At 38.7% G+C, this 20,818-nt stretch overlaps 1 long non-coding RNA gene across 1 annotated transcript; it reads left to right on the forward strand.

Annotated features, from left to right (window-relative positions):
- The first annotated feature begins 16,651 nt into the window (after positions 1–16,651).
- LOC123978090 lies at positions 16,652–18,946 on the forward strand. The gene is made up of 3 exons (XR_006826859.1): positions 16,652–16,783; positions 18,608–18,721; positions 18,822–18,946. It is a non-coding gene; the product is annotated as an uncharacterized LOC123978090 (long non-coding RNA).
- The last annotated feature ends 1,872 nt before the right edge of the window (positions 18,947–20,818 follow it).

Raw genomic sequence — 20,818 nt, forward strand, 5'->3', positions numbered from 1 at the left:
GCAAAATCCACCCCAAGACTAGATAATTCTTGTTTTGCATAAACCCCTCTTTAAGAGATAACACGTGTTTATCTGCTTTCACAGAAAATGTGTTTCACATTTTCAAATCATGTTGTTTTGTAAGCAATTTTAGTAGGGATGTCAACCCAAACAAAGCTGGAGACTCACAATTTTTCTTCCCATAAGTTTTTTTCTTCCTTCTCTGGCACTTAACTCTTACTGGGTAATGCTTTGATTCCTAACCATCTTACACAAGGCCATCAAGATTTGGAGAATAGAAGGTTTGATGTGAGCAAGAGATTACAGAGATTACGCTGTAAAATCACCTTTTCAACCTGCAGAAACCTGAATTTATACTCTAATCTTGAAAATCGGATGTTAAACTGTCAGTATTTTGCCAAAATTTGGTTAAGGTTAGACGTTAAGTAGCTAGATTTGAATTTGAGTTAAAGAGGTGGTATTATGCTCATCTTCAAGTTCAAAATCCTATTTAGGGGTTGTACCAGAACAGGTTTACATGGTTTGATTTTCAAAAAACACCATATTTTTTGTCCTACTGCACATTGCTGCAGCTCCTCTTTTCACCCTGTGAGTTGAAGGCTTCGTTTTAGCTATGGAGTGATACATCTTGTCTCTAAATCATCTTTCTTGGGAGTTGTACGTCCGCATTTCCTAGTTAAGGACTACTAGCCAATCAGAAGCAGAGAAGGGCGGGTCAGTGAGAAGCCGTTAAACACCTTCAGCTGTACATGTTGCCATCAGCTTGGCAACTGGAGCCAGAGTTTCAGAGTGGTGAACTATTAATCTGTAACAAATGTATCTTTCATCCATGAAGTCTTAACTGAGCTCTGTCTCTACATCACAGTAACAACTTTATGTCCATTGACTGCCTGGAGGGTAGCTAGTTATTGGAAGGGAGAGGAGAGGTGTGTGCTGCAGCTCAGTGTTTTTACACCGATGTTTTTGAGGGCGTATCGGACTAGCCGCTTGGCCAGAGGTATACGAGGCACATTTAGCCTAGCTTTCATCCCTGTGACGTCAAAGTGCTTTTTCACTGCATTACATGCACAAAAAGGTAAGCCTATATAACTCAATAAAGGAGAGGGAAAAAGCTAAAAAGCATAATACCACCTCTTTAAAGGGTAATTTCTGTATTTTTAAACCTGGGCCCTATTTTCACATATTTCATGGTAGAAATGACTAGTAGGTACAAAATGTTTTAAAATCCAATGTAATAGATGGCTTCAGCCGGCAGCCCCAAATTTGTTGTGTGCATAGAGAAACACAACAAAGTCCTCTCTCAAACTATGGCTGCTTCTCAAGTTTCTTATTTGTCATTTCCTCGCTCCTCGCTCCTCACTTGAACCGGAAGTTGTTCCGCTCCGCCATCTTGCAGACCGTCCCAAAGCTCTTATTTGTGCTCCGATGAGCGATCTCTGAGGAGCTAAGAGCGAGGATACACCAGTGAATCCTTCGTGGAAGTCTTTTACTGACCAACATGCCCCCTTATTTGGTAGCCTTTATTGATTGGATGCTGCAGCTGATCGGACTGATCTGATACATCAGGACAGATAACATTAAACTCAATCTCTGCAAAGTCTTAGGCTATATTAGAGTTATTTTATGATTCACTGTAGTGTTAAAATCTGTGTTCATAGGTCTAAACAACAAAAGCCCCACACACAGCTTTATTTATTAGAAAGATCTTTTTTTTTTTATTTCTCCCATCAACTTTTATTATGGAGACAATTAAAGTCAGAGAAAGTTGGAGAGTCTGTCAGCAAGAAACATGTTTTACATAATTTATCATCATTTCTATTCAGTCTCATGTGAGGCTGCTCATTCCTGTGTTTAGTCCAAATAGAATAAAACATAGTAAACACGTAAGGAGTCGGACAAGTGACTAAACTGCACCAAAGTATCTAATGAAGCGAGCAAAGCATCTGATGAAAGCGGCCGGCGGCTCCGTGAGTAAAATCAGCTGATGAAAGTATGAATGAAAATTGTTGGATTGATATGATGGAACGCAGTGATCGACCGTTGACGAGTGCAAGACATGCAAATAAAATGTATGCAGTAGTGTTAAAGGATATCAGAAGAGGAAAAAAACAGAAAGCCAAAAACTGGACGACGACTTTGATACAAGTTTCCCTGAAACATTTAGGCTAATAAATCCCATGATCATATTCTTGGTTATTCAATAACAAAATTTACAATCAGAATCAATAAATATAAATGCAGATAATATCAGCATTGTGCCAGTAGAAATGATCGTGTGTCTCTGAGCAGGACACACAGCAACCTATCATTTTTCATGTGCAGTTGTTTGTTAAACAGGTAATAGAGAATAATGTTGCTCTGCACTGATAACTGTGAGACTTTATTAGTAATAGTGCACATGTATGTAGACACAAACTCCATCAAAAGTCTCTACAGCTGTTAGAGCCAACTGACAGCTGATCCAGCTGTGATCAGCTGCCGCCATCATCAGAAACGGACGTTGCCTTACGTGACGCTTCGGAGGAAAGGACATCTCATTTCTCTAAAAACATATTTCCTCGTTTGTTCTCTCCTGGCTTTATTTCCTAAGATGCAAGTGAGGGAAACGTGGATGCAATTAAGAGACTTGAGAAGCACTATGACTCACGTTTCCTCCTCTCACGAGATTTCAGAGTGAGAATTGTTCTTTCCATGATGTTGTCAGACACCTGGTGTCTCAGCTTGTCGGTGGCAAAAAGAAGCACTTTTTGTGGATGTAATGTTGATGGAGCAATTGCTCTGAAGGAATACGTTGCAGCCACCGCAGCTAGTTAACAGCTGCTGGCTGAAGCCATCTAAAGCACAAATTCCAAAATCTTTGGACCTATTAGTCATTTCGACCCCCCAGGTTTAAAAATACCGAAATAACTTTCAATAGTGAATGTAGTGGGTCCATATGTATATGTAAGTATACATATGTATATGTAAGTATACATATAATATGTATATGTAAGTATACATATAAGTATGGAAAGACAAATGTGCACATAAAATCAGGGGTAATCAGGGGAGGGGTGATTTATGTATTAAGTTTAATTCACAGCAGTGACATTTAACTGTTGTAAAACGACATTGGTTCAACATCAAGACAATAGACAGCAATTGATGATGATATGCTTTTGTTAGCCACAGCACAATCTGGATATTTTGTTTGTTGTTTTTCAAACATGATTACCTGTAGTACTGGCGGCTGTAGATTAATATAATTTCTACAGTACAAAAACTATAGAGTTACACAAGCACCCTATGAAAAAGCCTGACCTAATAAAAACTGAGATACATCAGAATGTAATCAGCCATATACCCAAGGGGTGCATTACTACAAACGGTCATAAAAGCACCTGAGAGCTACAGGAGCAAATTACCCCCTAAATTGCTCTATGGAACAATTTGGCAACATACTCTAACGCCACCCTGTCTGAAGAGATTCTGGCTGATTTTACAGTAAACTAATTATTTACTGTAATCTTAATTATACAAATAGCAAAACATTTTGTTGCCTCTCATTATTTGCAGTACTCATTTATAGAAACCTTAAGAAGTCTGACTTGAATGATGTGCACTAAGTGATATATTGAATGGTTTTGTGGTTTCTTTCCAATCGAACAGTTGATGGTTTCCCATCAACCAGAGATGCTAGCCGTTGTTTCCCTCTATTTGGAGAGGGAACACCGAAGGTTGAAGCAAATTTGTTTCCGTGGCCCAATCTCAAACCCAGCACTCGCTTGATCAAGTTGACGTCTAGCTTGAACACAGAGGTCACTCCACTGCCTTTGTGGACTGGAATTAGATGGGTTTTAAGATGGTGTGTGTACTCAATTTCTCAATGGTAATCTGGTAGAATGCAATTCTGAACGACAAATTGTTACTGTGTGCTATAAGAAAAGAGCTTTGGTTTTTTTTAAGACCGGCTGAGAGTCTGTATGTTCCCAACAAGAAGGTAATTTCATTGGTTAACATAACCCTTGCCAGAGAACAGGAACTTATTGGTGGAAATCATATAGAGTACTTTATTGTCATGGGTTGGGCTGAGTGCAGACTGAGGTGAGGACCCAAACGCAGACCACAGCAAGCAGGATGCAGTTCAAACAAAAGATTTATTAGGCAACATAAACAGGCTTACTCAGGAGCACAGCAGGCAAAAAGTCCAAACAAAGCCATCTCCAAACGGGCAGAGTGATATCCAGAACAGGACAGAGAAAATAATCCAAATGGGAGGAATAAATCCATGAAACAAAGAACAGGTAGGAACACTCAACATTTGACGCAAGGACGTGACCAAGACTGAAGACACAAGAAGGCATATATACACATCAGGACTAATGAGACACAGGCAGGTAGAGAGACAGCAGGGGAAAACAGACACTAATAATAACCAGAATAATATAAATAACTGATCCAGAACATAAGCAGACAGATCACAAATATATGTACATGGACAAAATAAAACAGAAGTACACAGACCAGAAGTAAGACACAAATTAAAATGCAGGACAAAACTAGAATACGAGACAAGACAGATACAAAGAAAACTTGAGAAGAAAACATGCAAATGAACAAAAGACTAAACTTAGCTACAAACCCCAAACATGACAAGATCAAATAAAGCTATAGAAACACAGAATCCAAAACCTAACCCATGAAAACAGATACTAAGTAAACTAGAACATGCGAATAAATAAAATAATAAACAAGGCTACACAGAGAAACACAGAACCAATACCAGACTTAAACGGGAAAACATGAACACAGACCACACTCCTAACATTTATTTGATCGCTCATCGCCTTAAATGAAACATTTAACCCTCAGACTATCTTTTGCTATTAGATATAATCAGTTTGTGCTGTCAAATTTCCAACCTCAGTCTCTTATTAACAACAAATCATGAGTGCATTGAAACATGGTTTATTGAGGAAGCTATTCCTGTGGTAATGTCAATTCATTATGGTGAACCAAGAGAGGAGACTGTTCTGTGATTCTGAGGAAGAAATAAGCTTTTGCCTTATATTCCCCCTAATGAAACTCCAATGTAGCTGCACTGGAAATGTTTCAGAGTAGAGTTTTGCTTTTTACGTTGGCCACATAAAGGCAATGTAAAGTTCAGTTCTGAACTTGGAAACAGTAGTTTGACCGAGAAAAATCTTAATTTAAGCTCTGATAAAGGAATGTATGTTATGAAAAGCTCAAGTAGGTGGACCTTGAGTTAAGATTTTCTTTCTTTTATTGAATTACAAGGTGAATCAAAAACAGCTCTTTGTCCTTCTTTGTCTATATTCAGTTATTTCTCAGCAATCTTACTCACTTCCATCATCCCCTTTTTATTAACATTTCATAAACTGTTCTCTTGTTGGATTGACATTTACAAATCAAATGATGTTTCTCAGTTATTAAAAAGATTTGGACCTGCACTGTTGATACCACAGATTGTTTAATGTTACCTCACACCCCTATTCAGCATTTTGTCACACCGAAAGCAAAGCATATTTGTATTTTATTCTATTTTATTTCTTGTCCTGAATTATTAATATATTATTAATATTATTTATAAATATTATCATTTAAGAATTCTAAAGATAATTATAAACACCATCTACTTTTTTGAGAGAACATTAAAGAGTAAGCAAAGTAAGAAAAATGCAGGGAACATTAAATGATTAATAATAATCAAAATTGAGACTGCAGTGATAAGTATGCTTTATATATCTTGTTAGAAGGCTTAAACAGCAGACACTCAAGGTGCAATCAAAAATCTGGTTGATTTTATTGCAGCTAAAAATAATGTAAAGTAGTTGAGGTTTAACCATCTGATCCCAGTTAACTCATATTTTTATTTGCAGGAATAGTAGTTTACACATTTATTTATACACTGACAGAAACAAAAAAATAACAATATTATTTTCTGATGGAGATATTTTCCTTTAGTACACACAGTAGATGAGTGATGGCAGCACACCCTACATGTCTGCGTAAATGTAATAAATCTTATTTTCTTTTTTTAACAAACCACAGCAGTGGTAGCCTTTTAAAACTGGGACAGATGAGGCCTCGCAACATTATATTTAGGAAGAAATACTCAGGCGTGACATTCTAGCTGTGGACAGATGGTCATTGGTTCTTGTTGCATTGCAGTGCAATAAAAGTAACTTCACTTTCTTTTACTTGCAACAAATATACACAAGGCTTCATCTCCCTATACGCAAATCAAACTGCTGAAGCTGGCATGGTACCATGAATTCAAACACACTGGAAGAGTGTTGTTTTTACACATTATTCAAAACTGTGTCTTAATACTGTATAACAGATAAATGTGTGAAACACTGTGACGCCTGTGTGTGATCATCCTCATCCAGTCCCATATTTCTGTTTGCTCATTTGTTTGCATGATTTCTCAATAACTACAGATATCAATGAAGTATTTGGCCGTGTGCTAAGAAAGAGCTGAATTGGTTTGAGGCAAATAGCACCACCTCGGGCTTTTGGGTTTATGATTTAGTTCAATGGACTGTCTGTCTGCATCCATCTCCAACATGTACATAATAATAATAATTAATATGATAATAATAATTTATTCCTGCATCCTTTGCACTCTGCTCATTGCACTCTTTGTTTCTGTTTATAGTGTGTATATATTGTGTTCTCTATACTGTAGCCTTTGTCTGATTCTATTTTAATTGTAATATTGTATAGTAAGTAAGTAAGCACATTGTGAGCAATGTACAATCCTGAGTCAAATTCCTCGTATGTGTACACATACCTGACGATAAAAGCTGATTCTGAAACTTTGAGCCATTCTTTGGTGCTCTGTCAACTGTGAAATTAATACTGTTTCATTCCCCCCGCCCCCCCCCCAAATCTTTTTATTTGTATTATTACACTGAATCGTCACCGTGAACTGCTGAAGTTTTCCTGAACTATGACAGCTTTGTGCAATGGATGAATTTAGACGTCTTTCAAAGTCTCAATGAATTTCTTGGTTCAGGACAAATCCGTTAGTAAAGTCAATTTCTGCATTAAAAGTTCGTCTGCATTTCTTTTACTTTCTTTTTCACAACTTCTAAAATTTCTTCCAATTTTCACAAAAAGACTTAGCTTCTACTGTGTGTCTTAATATGCTATACAATTTTTATATAATGGGTGGCCAACTTGTTGTAAACTGCTGTAACTCTTGAACACGAGTTTCGATAACACTTGCACATATCAATATTGATATCGATGGCATTTCATCTTTAAATGGAACTATTTAAATGGCCATAAGTAGTCATGAATCTGACTAATTTGACATTTTGCATGTATCATGTACAAGTGATATAGGTACTCTTCAAAGCTCTGTGTGTGTGTCTGTTACCATGTGTATGTCAGTACAGATCTAGATCCAGAAGCAAATGAAAAACTTTTAATATTATGTTATTATTTTTAAACTTATCTAGAATATCTACCTCTTTGTCACGTTTGCCATTTGACTGTACCATCTTGTCGTTTCCGTGTGTTATTTGTTACATAAGTCTTGTTAGCTATGTGGCAGTCGAAGCAGCTAGCCACTTTAAAGCCTTCATGCTCATGTTGTGTCTGCTGGCAGTATTATCACAGCAAGCCATGTCACTCCAGCTTAGACGGCTTGCAGGGAGCCCAGGTCGCTGTGTAGCTGGATGGACTCATCCCTGACTCATTCCTCTGATGAGTGCACAGCAAGGTTATGTCATTCCAGCAGGCATACACACTGTGGAGGAAAGACTTTTGCCAGGCTGCAACATAGCATTACTGCTCCTGTTAGGATGAACAGCTTATGCTCTCTCTTTGTCTCACACCCGAGTTGTTTTCACATCACCGTTAAGACAGCAAGGCAGTGGTCACCTCACTCTCTACTTATCACACTGAAAATGAGAGCATTCACAGCTAATGTGATTCAAATGACAAGCAGTCAGAGTATTTGCACACGTCCAAATATCTTCGTAGCAGGTACAACAGATGGGACTTGTTAATTGACTGACTCTTCCAGCTCAACTCATCACTTACAGTTCAACTGACATTTTAATTCACACTTAAACTGACCCTTCAACTTGTTTCAGCCTTTCCATTTTAAGTTTGTTTTCTCAGAAATTTCAGCAGTTAGGACACGTAAATGTAATTTTTCTCTTGTTGGATTAATGAGTCTCACCTGGTGGCCATTGTTGATGATTTCATAAACAATGGATCAACAACTCTTTATCTCTTGTAATTGTTTATGAAGACGCTTGAAAGCTGTTAAAATATAGGGAATAATTTCCCTGTTTTTATATTCTACGTTGTATAAAATAAGATTTAAATGCCAAAGGAATCATCTTTGTTTAAAGTGGCAACACGCTGCTTCTGGCATTCGGTAATTCTTGTTTTAAACAGCCAGAGGACAGACAATGGAGTTGTTTAGTCAGGACTGAAGAAAGGAGCAAAATGAGAGGAAAAACACATTATAGCTTAAATAATGAGCTTCACATAAACCAGCCAACATACGTACATAAATTAGCTTCACACATGTTGCTGTGTGATGGCATAAAACACACACACTTCAATTTCACAATAAATTATCACATTTGACACTTTTTTAAACATTCAACATTCTCATTCAAATCACCTTTCGGTTTAACTGTAAAAGTATTGGCACCCAAGAACCAGCCTATTAATCAACCAATTGTTCTCTTGTTTTGCCAATATTAAACAAGTTTATTCATCTACAGAGGTAATGAAATTACCAAATGTTTTTGTAGCTACTTGTTGGCAGTATTGTTCATTAAATTCCCAGACCTGATGTCAAATATTTTGTTTTTCCAGGCCAAAAACGAATGCATTCATTTATACTGTGGCTGAGATTTTTAATTTAATTTAATTTAGTTTAGTACATGTACAACCTGAAACAAGTTACTGTCACGTCAATTTGGACTATACTTTTTTACAGTAGAGGACAAGGAACATGCTTTGTTACATACATCACTTATGAGATCAGTGTAACAGACTCACCGCATGTGATCACAAAAGCAATTTTTAATGCAGACAATTGCGTTGCATAACACTACATTATTCATGTGTTTGTATTATTGTGTCCGCCTCCTGTTTGCACTGAAAAGTACAGGAAATACAAAACTGCCACTATCTCATTTTGCAACCAAGGTGAATGCATTTAAATGAAAAAAATATATAAATTCATCTGTTCTTGCAGAATGATGGATGGTCCAAAACAAAATCACATTTAATGGTAGATAAATAAAACAACACATTCACATTGCTTGTTATTTTCAAGCTTGACAACCACAGTTCACAATTCTCCATTGTTATTCCCACCCATTACCCTTGGAACCTGAAAGGCATTGAAAAGCTTGACACATGGTGAAGACGAAGAAGCAAGCCAGTTCCTCAAAAAAAGGAAGAAAAAGAAAGGTACCTGGAGTGCCAGCAGCTGTGCCGAGCTCTACTGTGTGGAAAGCCTGATGAAAACAGTGCCGCACTTGACTACCAATCTACCACCCTTGGGAAGGGGTGTAGATTTTGAATGAGCTTGATATCCAGTGAATGAGAAATAAATGCCTCTCTTAAGTACCTGTCAGCAATGCGAGCAGAGCAGCAGCTGTGTTACGCTTCACTCTAAGCTTTTTAGAGCATCTTTGAATGAGTACGAGGGATGTAGAGGTTATTGAATAAGCTCGTAAAAAAAGTAAATTCTCACATAAATACATGACAGATTACATTTTCATTTTACATTTGAGACATTTAGCTGACATTCAAATCTAGAGGAATTTAAAGTAAGTAGGCTAAAGCAGCAGAGTTACCTTCAATTGCAGTATCACCTACAAATAAATCAAGACGTAATGGTGATTCATTGGTTTTAAAATACACATAGATATGATACACAGGGCATCTTTTTAATGGCTGAAAGAGAATTAAGGGTACATTCTGATATCATCAATAGAAACTGATAAAGACCTTAATCAAACCTCTTGTTCCTTTAGGGCCCGTGTTTTTTTGACGGCAGCGTCTTTGTTCAATTCATTCCAATGGGAGCGCCGCGTTTTTACTAGCTGGTAAAATCGGCAGGAGCGTGATGAGGCGCTGAGCGTCTTTTCCGCGCTGAGCGCTGAGCGCTGAGCGTTTTTTTCCGGTCGCCAAGAGTTGAAAAATGTTCAACTTTGGGAAAAACGCTGCGCTCGTCACTGTCACTTTTTACCCAGCCGTCCAATCACAGTGCAGTAGGGGCGGGACAAACACCGCACCGAGCACATTCGATCTTGAACGAAGCAATGTGCCTACTCAGCCCAGCCGGCCAGCCTGTGGACCTCAGTTCAGCTCTGTCTCCTGAGGCTCCTAGCCTCCTACACTGGCCTCCTGCCCAACCTCCAGAGAGGTCTCACCTGCGTCGGCCTCTGGTGGTTCCCCGCCGTCCTCTGCTGAGACCTCCGGAGAGGTTTCGCCTCACTGTTGGCCGTCCTGCCGACCCCCTGAACTCTGCCTGTTGGGGTGACCTCCGGGTCGATCTGAACTGCTTTGCCCCCCTGATCTCCCCAGACTGTTGGGTCGTCCTCCTGAACTGTGATTCCCCCCTGAACTTCCCGGCCTCCTAGGTCAACCTCCTGGACGACCTCCCGAACTGTTTTGCTCCGCTGTTCTGCCCGGCCTCTTAGGAGGACCCGGGGGTCGTACTCCTGAACTATTGGTTCCCTGTTCCCTCTCTGCCCTGCCTCCAGGCTGCCCACCTGAGGTCCCCTGTTCCCTATCTCCCTTGCCTTTGGGCCGCCCACCTGAACTCACCGGTTTCCCTCTGCCCTGCCTCTGGGCCGCCCACCGGAGGTACCCTGTTCCCTCTCTGTCTTGTCTTTGGGCCGCCCACCTGAACTCTCCATGGACTAAGAGACTGTTTTGTTCTGTGTTTTGGACTCTGGCCCCCCCGCTGTTCTCCTTCTGCCCACCCTGGTTTTGGCTTTTTGGACTTTGTGGACTTTGTGGGGTGGGTTTTTGTTTAAGAACGTCAGGGGACGTTCTTTGGGGGAGGGGTACTGTTATCAGTTAAGGATTCTGGTCTTGTTTTGGTTCCATTTTGTGTGTTTTATTGATCCTGTTTAAGTCTGTTTTGGTTCTGTGTTTCTCTGTGTAACCTTGTTTATTATTTTATTCATTTGCATGTTTAAGTTTCCTTAGTATCTGTTTTGTCTCATCTTAGGTCTTAGTCCTTCATTTTAGTTCTTTGCCTCAGTTCTTAATCCAGTGCCTTAGTTCCTAGTCCTGTACCTTAGTTCATATCTTAGTGTTTACTCCTGAACCCAGTCTGTTTTCCCTGATTGTTGTAGGTTATTTGTATAATTCCGTCTGCTTGTGTTCTGGATTAGTTTATTTATATTCTGATCTATTCTGTCTTGTTTTGATATTATCAGCGCCTGCCTTATTTCTTGTTTAATTATTTTTCTACCTGGTTATTGTTTTTAGTTTCCCTATTGTCATGATTGGTTTCTGTCTGTTAAATGTCAGTTTGTTCCCTGCCAGTTTCATTTATTCAGTTAGTTATGATCATTCGGTGTTAGCCTGTTCTGTTCTGTTCAGCCATCTTAGTCTGTTCTATCTTGTGGAGTTGCCTGTATTCCTCAGTTACTTGGTCTGCCTTCCCTGTTCTGGGTTTTGAGTTAGAGTCTTGTCTTGTGTTTTGCAACCTGTTAGTGTCTTTCTATTTTCCCCTGATGTCTCTCTGCCTGCCTGTGTCTCATTAGCCTCATCTCTGTCACCTGTGTTGCTCCCGCCCTGCTCGTTAGTCTCTGTGTATGCTTGCTTGTTTCCTTCAGTCTTTGTCCAGTCATTGTTGTAGTGGTTGTAGCCTGTTCTGTCTCGTCCTGTTTCCTGCCTGTTCCCTGTTGGTTCCTTGGATTTTGGATTGTACATGTTTCTGGATTTTCTGTTGGATCACCTTGTTTGCATGGACTGTGTTTATTTTGGATTCCCTGGACTCAGCCACTCATTGTAAGTGGGTTCACCTTCAGTTTGTGAATAAACCCTTAGAACTGATCCCGCTCTGTGTTCTGCAGTTGGGTCCTCCAACCTGCTCTACCCTTCACCTGTTGTGACAGCCGTGTTTCACATAGTCACTGTTTCAAAGACAGACAATAACAAGCAATAAAATCTGACTTTTACCCATTTACAGGGACTTTTACTGGCTTTAATGACGCAAGCGTCTGATCAGCCACTAAAAGTGAATGTGAACATGAACAGAGACAGAACAGTCACTCCTTCACATTTAAAGGTTCATCTAGTGGTGAGGGTTGTGTATTGCAACCAACAGCTAAGTCGCTGCTTTACACCTCCCTTTTGCAAGTGCGGAGGAGAAGCTACGCTCTGTCAGCTCGTGCTAAATAATGCATGTGCTCCTTTGTCCAAATTTCACTTCTCTTCTTACTTTTAATAAACCAGACAACTACTACTACTGCGGCTTTTACTTCTTCTTCTTCCTTCTCCTTTGTACGTATTCAATGTTGTGACGAAACGCGCTCTGTAGAGTAGTTTGTCCATTTGGGCTACTGTAGAAACATGGCGGCTCAATATGGTGACTTCCATGGAAGAGGACCCACAGTGTATGTAGATAGAGATGGCTCATTCTAAGGTAATAAAAACATAACGGTTCATTATTTAAGGACTTTATACACCACTGAAAACATAGTTAAGTATATTATTTTGCATTTCTGTTAGAGGAGATAGATCCCACTAAATATTACACACAACTTTAACAGACTATATGTTCATGCTTGGATGCTGCAGGATTGCTCTCAAACAGATTCCTCATACTAGAGTGCTGACACAGAACTCGCTAACAGTACAGTGTAGTTTGTTTGTTCGTGTTTGTCAGTCATCTTCATGTGCCAAGTTCCTCTTTTGTCTTGCTGTTATTGGCATAAAAATTCCACCATACCTGTCCTCCCCTCTACATCCTCTCCCTCTCCTCTCATCCTTTTTCACTACAGCGCTATGCTTCTCTCCTCCACTCTTCCCTCTTTCTCTCTCTCTCTCTCAATATTTTACATATATCTCCTGACCCCCTCCTGCTCCTTCTCCTCCTCTCCCTTATTAGTATTCATGACAGTGTGGCCTATCTATCCCAATGAAATGCTGTTGCATTTAGAAATGTTGCAGCGCTTTAGCCATCACATTCCCAGCTAATTTTGGATCATCATGAAGAAAAATCACCAAGGCTTCCTCAGAGACTCTGAGCTGGAGCGTGTGTGTGTTTAAGATTAAGTGTCAGTATTTTGGGTTTTGTAGGATGACAGATATTAAATGTGGGCTACAACCTTAACTCACATCATCGCATTTAGCACTGCAATTTAATTTACAAATACGACATATGAGGGTTCTTCAGATTGGGTCATAAAACAGACAATCATCATCATAACAACAAATATAACTTTAATTTATGTATGTTGTGTTACATTGTGTGTTATTTTAGCCAGGAATGTTAATATCTGACTGTTGGTCCAACAAAATACCTCGACAATTGTCAGAAATCTTTGTAAAATTTGTTGTAGATATACTTTATTTCCAGAGGATGAATCCTGGTGACTTTGCTGATATTCTGATGTTTAAAGTAGCCCACCAACACATATAACTTTGCCTATAGAAGAGTATACTGACAAAACAAATGACCAGATTTCTGTCAGCTTCAGCTGTATTTTGAGATAACTGCAAAGGTAACCTAAACAACATAATTGGTGGTTTGTCATTGCTTTTCACAGAATGTGAACATTTTCTATTGGTGTCTCTCATAAAGCAAAAAAAGTTTGTTTTGATTAAGTTTAATAAATAAAAAAATACTTGGTTAAGGTTAGGGAAAGATTCTGCTTGTGGTTAAAATAAACCAATAGTTTTGAATTTGTAGTGTTTTATTTTTGGATTTGTCTGATATTTCTTCCATTCAGTTCATTCCATCATATTTTGTTTTGTTACATTTAGACCATGTTGGGTCCAAAAAGAATATACTTCTACTACTAGGAAAATACTTAATCCTTGCTTTAATTATTTTTGGCTTAAAGTAGGGTTAGGGTGATCCAAATACAATGGTTTACTCTATTTTTTTTCCAAGAAAAACCTGTTTGGAGCCGCAAAAAAAATATTTTAGCCTTTTAAATGCAGATACTACAGCCTATTAGACTAAATTAGCTTATGAACACATAAGGCCTAAATCACCATTCATACATTTGTTTTACCACAAGGTGGCTGCAGTGGGCCTGTAGGATATTCATGATTATTTGGCTACTTTACTAACTTTGCAATTCCAACGCAATGTTTTGGTGCATTTATAAAAGTATACAAGTACCGGATTTTGAATCCATAGCTATCTTAGGAGTATATATATGCTACATACTTTTACAGTTGAATGACGTTAGGCATACAACAATGATCAAAAAATGTATCGGGGAGCCACTAGAGAGGGGCCAAAGAGTTGCAAGTTGCAGACCCCTGCCATAGGTTGTTAAAACCTCCTAATTCCAAGATAAAAATACAGAGGAAATGATCTTAGCATCCTCAATGGCAGCGGTTTGACCCTGCTTAGGTGAAGAAATGTTAAAAAGTTAATTGCTTAAGATTTTAATAATGCCTAGAATAACAGGTACTTCAATCGTTTATTTTTTATTATTGTTAATCAATTATTTCTGACTCCTGAGCATTTTCACTTCAGATAAGTTGGCACTCAGTCACTTGAATGAAAATTACTGACAGACTGCAGAAGGTTTGCTTCTTGTGACCCACTGCACATGTGCTTTAGTGTTTCTACTGCTGGCCCACATGGACTTTACACTGGGTTTCAATCAAGTACCTTAAAATCACTTCTCTAGGCTCTGTTTACATCAAATTGAAATTTTAAAAGTTAATTATAAAACCTTGTTAGCAGTTGGAGGTGTCCTGTCAACAGTTTTATAGACTCCTCTATTATAATGGTAGTCTATGGGGAAAATGCTTTTTGGGCCACCTGGGATATTTTTGCTGCAGTACTGCAAGTGGCCAGTGGAATAAATTGGCTTGGCTGAGTGGCGGCACAGTATCCAGCTTTCCTACTACGTCTGTGGTATGAATCCATGTCCTTTCTTCTGCCACCACCCCTCAGGTCTTGCAATTGTTAATTCTCAATATTCTATGCATGCAAAATGCTGTTTTGTGCTGTGCATGGAGCATTAAAGCCTCACGTGGTTGTTAGTGTTGCTACAGACTTTCTGGTCTTGTTTCACTAACAAAGAACAAACCAATATATTTTGCTGCGTTCACTGAAAGAGATATCACAGCCGATCAAAGATCTATGGTGCATTGTCCACAGTAAGCTGGCTTGCAGCAGTCAATCTTCACAGGTCAGTAGAAGTCAATAGGAAGAGACGTAAACACACACAAACACACACACCTGCTTTTTATGGCGACATCGCCGACTAAGCTTCTGTGTTTTTTTTACAGCTAGTTTAGTGGATTACCTGCTGACTTTGAATTTCGCAGCCAAAAAGAATTAATTGTAACACAACAAGCTTTAACAACAGACCTCTGTGTCCATATATTGTTTTGAAGCTATAAACCCATATCCATAACCACTGCATAAGCACTTCTGTCAATCAGAGTCACATGTGATTTTATTTTACAGAGAGTGTGTGCACAAAAATGCAAGAAAGATTCCATGAACATTTCATAATGCATTAATCAATTTTTTTCACACCAATAATCATGGCACAATCCAATTAATTTTTGATCACATTAGGGAAAATCACTTTATAAACAGAGTTATTGGTTGAGGCAGAGGTTGTATTGTTATCAGTGGCACACTTTGGTTATAATATGGATTATTCCCCAAAAAAAGTAAATCATTTTAATCATCATCCAATGTGACCTTCACCTTCCTGTCATGCTATGTCATCAGCTTTTCTATAAGCCCTCTAAAACATTCCCGAAACTATTTCACACTTGATTTAACACATTTCAAAATCCAGACTGTGGTAATTTTACTTTAATTTTGAAAATATTGATTTATATTATTATTATTATTATTTATATATTTATATATTGATTTATTCATATAAAAATATACATTCACATTATTTTCTTAACTTAAATCTGCATTAGGATGGATGTATTACATATGGATGTAAGGGGTTTGCACAGCAGGAATTTTATTTTTTCATCAGTTAAAATAGAAAAACATAATACAAAAAACACATTTTTTTTGCATTACAAAACAAAAAAGCAACCTTCAAGAAATGACCTAGTGCCAGATCACCAATGATCTACATTATAATGTCAGGAAACCAGTTTGATGCATTATTAAAAATGTTTTTTCACAATCCAATTGATCCCATACAACAGCTGGCAGCACAGTGGATACTTGCAACCTGGGGGAACCATCATCTTCTTAAAAACAAATCTCACATCTCTCTTCCAGCTCATCTTCATTCATATATACAGAATTTACCTCGTTTGAGCGTTTGATTGTTGCAAAGAAGGGAGAACTCTGGTGTTCTTAAACCATTTATGACAGAGGACAGCTTCAGATTTAATGTGTAAACATCAGGGATTACACTCGAGGTTGTATTTATTTTTTGAACATCTGTTATTTTTCCAACAGAAATAACAGACTTCATGTCCAGAGGCCTGTAGTATCGAGAAAAGGAGCAATCCTTCAGCAGCTGAATCCTAACGGTCCTTGTCATCAGTGACATACTGATAAGATGATACAAAGGAAGAAGAACTGTAGAGCCTGTAATCGCAGGTTTTTATTTTTTATTTTTTATTTAACCTTTATTTAACCAGAGGACCCGATGAGATCAAATCTCTTTTTCAAGAGTGCCTTGGCCAAGAAAGGCAGCAGGACAGCAAGTCAGACAGTACAGACAGAAAATGACAACAATACAATCAAAACCATTTTACCTATGGGCCTTACCTATGTCATTTTACATGTGCAACAGCAACAGTACACTATAAAAACCAGTACATGAAGACGCCTTCATGAAGATAAAATACACTAAAGTAATGTCTGCTCATTTAAAACATTTACATTCATCTTTTAAAAAAATCTCTGGAATCGAGGATTTGAACTTTGCAAAAGGCACCAGCACCTCCCATTTGCAAGAAGTTCCAAGTAGATGGTGCACCACATGAGAAGGTAGTCTTTTCCTACAATGAGGTCACCCTGGGAACTTTTAAAAGCCGCAGAGTCTACTAATGGAATTTGGTAATTTGCATAAGAGTGCCTTATAGATAAAAATACACAAATGTAGCTGTCTCCACGTAGCTAATACAAGGTACAAGATTGTTAATTTGTCATTATACAGCACAAGGCTGCATAACGAAACAAGATTTGTAGTCCCTTCATGCTACACACAAAACATTTAACGATGGCCAGTCCAAAATTTGGTAAAATGTGCAGCGATGTGTGAGTCTTCAAACAATCTTGCATTTGTAATAAAACGCTACGCTGCATCATAGTATGCAGAGTCAAGTTATTTAGCAGCGATGAGGCTGCATGCATACACAGCAGGTCCCCCTTAGTCAAGAACAAACAAAAAAGTAATCTGCACAATTTTTTTCCCTCGCTTAATAGGGGAAACAAGACTTGTTTTGAAATTATAAACAAAGTTTGGCCTGAATTACTTTAAAGGCTAACTTATCATCCAGCCAAATACCAAGATATTTGTAACAGGTTACCCTTTCAATGCCTGCGCCATGTAGCGTGCTAAGGCTAAAATTCTCTTGATTGCTCTAATGAACGTCATGAACTTGTTTTTTCCGGTATTTAAGACCAATTTGAGGTTGTGCAATGAGAACTGCAATGTGCAGGTGACCCAAGAGGGGACCAAGCTACAGTGCTTTGAAGAATAGACATCCACTGAGGTTTGAGTCTTCAATTCATTCTCTCAGTTAACACAGACCCTGCATGCAGTAGCATCTGTTACAAATATGGTGGTTTCTCCCATTTGTAGTTGCCACCATCCTCAAAAATACAATTACCAGACAGCAAAGTGTCGCTGTAAAGATAGATCTTGTCCAGTTTTTTTGTGTAGTGGCGGAACGACTGACCAAACAACTGACAACTGCTTTGGTCCAAACTGAAGTGCTTACTGAATGAGAGACTATGGAATTTAGTACAGACATTCATTATCCCCAGAGGATGACTCACGCTGACTTTGGTGTTCCCGTTACTTTTCATCTAGTGCCATCAGCAGGTCAGTGTTAACATCTACTAGCTGGATTGTCCTAAATATTGTATATAAATGAAATTACGCAGCAAGGTAAGTAACGACCAGTGTCTTGAATCGGATTTGACAAAGTCTTTTCAATATTACTACACAATATGTCCAAATGATTTTGTTGACCCCCTCACTCACTTCCTCTAGCACCACCTCTAGCAAGTCAGTGGTTTTCAGTGAAATGTCTCAATAACTATTGCTATGAAATGTGGCACAAACATTTGTGTTGTGGTCCTGCAGTATCTCCTCCTCATCCCTTCTGTTCTCCTACTGTTTTTCACTTCCCTGTCTTTCCCATTAGTCTCTCTGTCTCTCTCTGTTGTCTGTGTGTTGTCTGTCTGGGGTAGCTTCACACTCCGGCTCCTGCTGACAATCTCCACCTGCTCACCTGCCCTGCATTCAACTAATCAAGAAGCTGCAGTATATCAACCCCGGCTCTTCACCTCATTCTCTGCCAGATTGTCAGTTAACCTCAAGTAATAATGGCACTACGGCCAGTATGATTCTTTGTTTCTTCTTCAAGTAAGACTCTGGACTAAACATGTGTATCCCTGTGCCTAGGACCACGTGTAACTGGAACTCCTTTACTGTCTGCCCTGTCTGACCTGCCTGCCTTTTCCTGGTTGCCACGCTGCTCCACTGCCTACGCCCCATCTGACTTTTCCCCATGAAAGATTAAAATAAACTATGTTTGACTGCCACTCATCAGACCTGTGCAAGCGTGCTTTTAGGTTCATGATTCACTGCTTAGGACCATTTGTGATGAATTATAATAACCTTATTAATCTCATCATGAGATCAAACATTCAATTTGTCCAACATTTTAGTTTTAGATTCTGCCTCATTGCTATGCAGAAAGTAAACAGAGGAGTTGCTCACAGCTGGGAAAAAAAAAATATAAATTGTGGATGCTGGTGAAACGGTTCCACAAAGTCTTGGAAAACAAAAAAGTGCTAAATCTTAAAGAGGACATTTTGCTTTCTGTTTTCTTTAACTTATAGTCAGTCTAATGTTGCACATATTGAATCACTCCCTGTTAGAATGTGGTTAAGTATATTTGTTTTGTATACTAACTGCAAAAACAGAATACTATGATAATTAGCACGTCGAATGCATTGTATACAATTAGTATGTGGCATGGGTTTGAGACACAGAGATAGTTTTGTTTACTGTTGTGAATCTGTCATGATTCACAATAATCATAAAGACATCAACAAACAGACCTTTTGTTTGTCAGAAAAAAACAGTTTTCTGGTGAAGATTTCTTGTGCATCAGGTATAATCAGGGCTTCAATCATAACATAACACGCATCACTTGGTCCAATACAGTTAACTAAATGCTGCATGACCAGCCAAGTGTGCAAAGACTTGCCTCACGTCATATAGCTGCTGTCGATGGATGATGGATGATCTGGTTCTTGAGGCTGAGTAGCTGGGCTATGACTCTGTGTATTATCTCACGCACAATAGTGTTGAGGACACCAATTGCATGAGGAGCTACACCGTACGTTGGGGATGGGTAATCCATACTAACTAAACTCAGGACACGACCACAGCCATGATGTCCCTGGAAGTTCAATTAATTCATCAGAAAGTTGGTTTATTTCAAGATTATGAAATTTATGTTTAGCTTTGTGTGGGTTTATGATGGTTTTACCTGTAAAAACTTAAGCATACATTTAATGCTTATGAGGAGAATGATACATGAAACATGAGACTTAAAACTAATAATATGGTTTATCTTGTGTGCATATAATACAGTATGTGATGTATGTGGCATCGAACAGCCTTAACTGATGTCCAAATATAACCCGAAATACCAAGAAATACATGAAAATGCACGAAAACAAAAGAACTCTGCCTCTCTGCCAGTGAAAAAGACTTTTAAATTTGAAGGCACACATAAACAAAATTGTTGCAGAATCATGTGTAGGAGTGCACAGCCACATGAGTTTTGACCATGTGTCTGTGCAAGCCTGCAGCAAAAAGAGCCATTTGAATGGTTGAGTAATTCATGGGAACTGCAACATGAACAGCATTGGCTGAAGTACTTGAGAATAAAGCCAAGGATGGGTGTGCTCAGGGCTGTAGATGTGGTGGTCTTTCCAGTTTATTTAATATGAGTGCAGTTAGCACCGTAGCAAAAAGAAAAAAGCAACACTGTTAGGATGGCTTGAATTTGTCAGATGGTTTTTTAGCCTTTTAGTTCGCACTTAGTGATGAATTCAAGTGGGCATGAGAATAAACAGCAGCAAAGATGTAAACTCTAGCAGACCTTGCAATGTCTGTAAACACTTGCAGACACACTGCAGAATTTTTTTCAGGATGGGTTCTTTATTTCAGATTTGACAAAAGCAGCTTCTCATTTCTCGGTGTGTGTTTTGTAGAAATGACAACTATCACTGCCAGGTTTGAGCAGCTGATTAACATTAGCTCTGTGAGTGGGATGAAAGCTTTGTCTCAGCCTGACTTTCTATTGTTTCTGACTTGTAGGTAAACCAGAACCCTGCAAAATAGGGATGAAGTCATGTGTTTGATGTGGCAGAGTCATCTCTGGG

This window comes from Micropterus dolomieu, linkage group LG10 (assembly GCF_021292245.1).
Source record: "Micropterus dolomieu isolate WLL.071019.BEF.003 ecotype Adirondacks linkage group LG10, ASM2129224v1, whole genome shotgun sequence".
NCBI lineage: Eukaryota > Metazoa > Chordata > Actinopteri > Centrarchiformes > Centrarchidae > Micropterus > Micropterus dolomieu.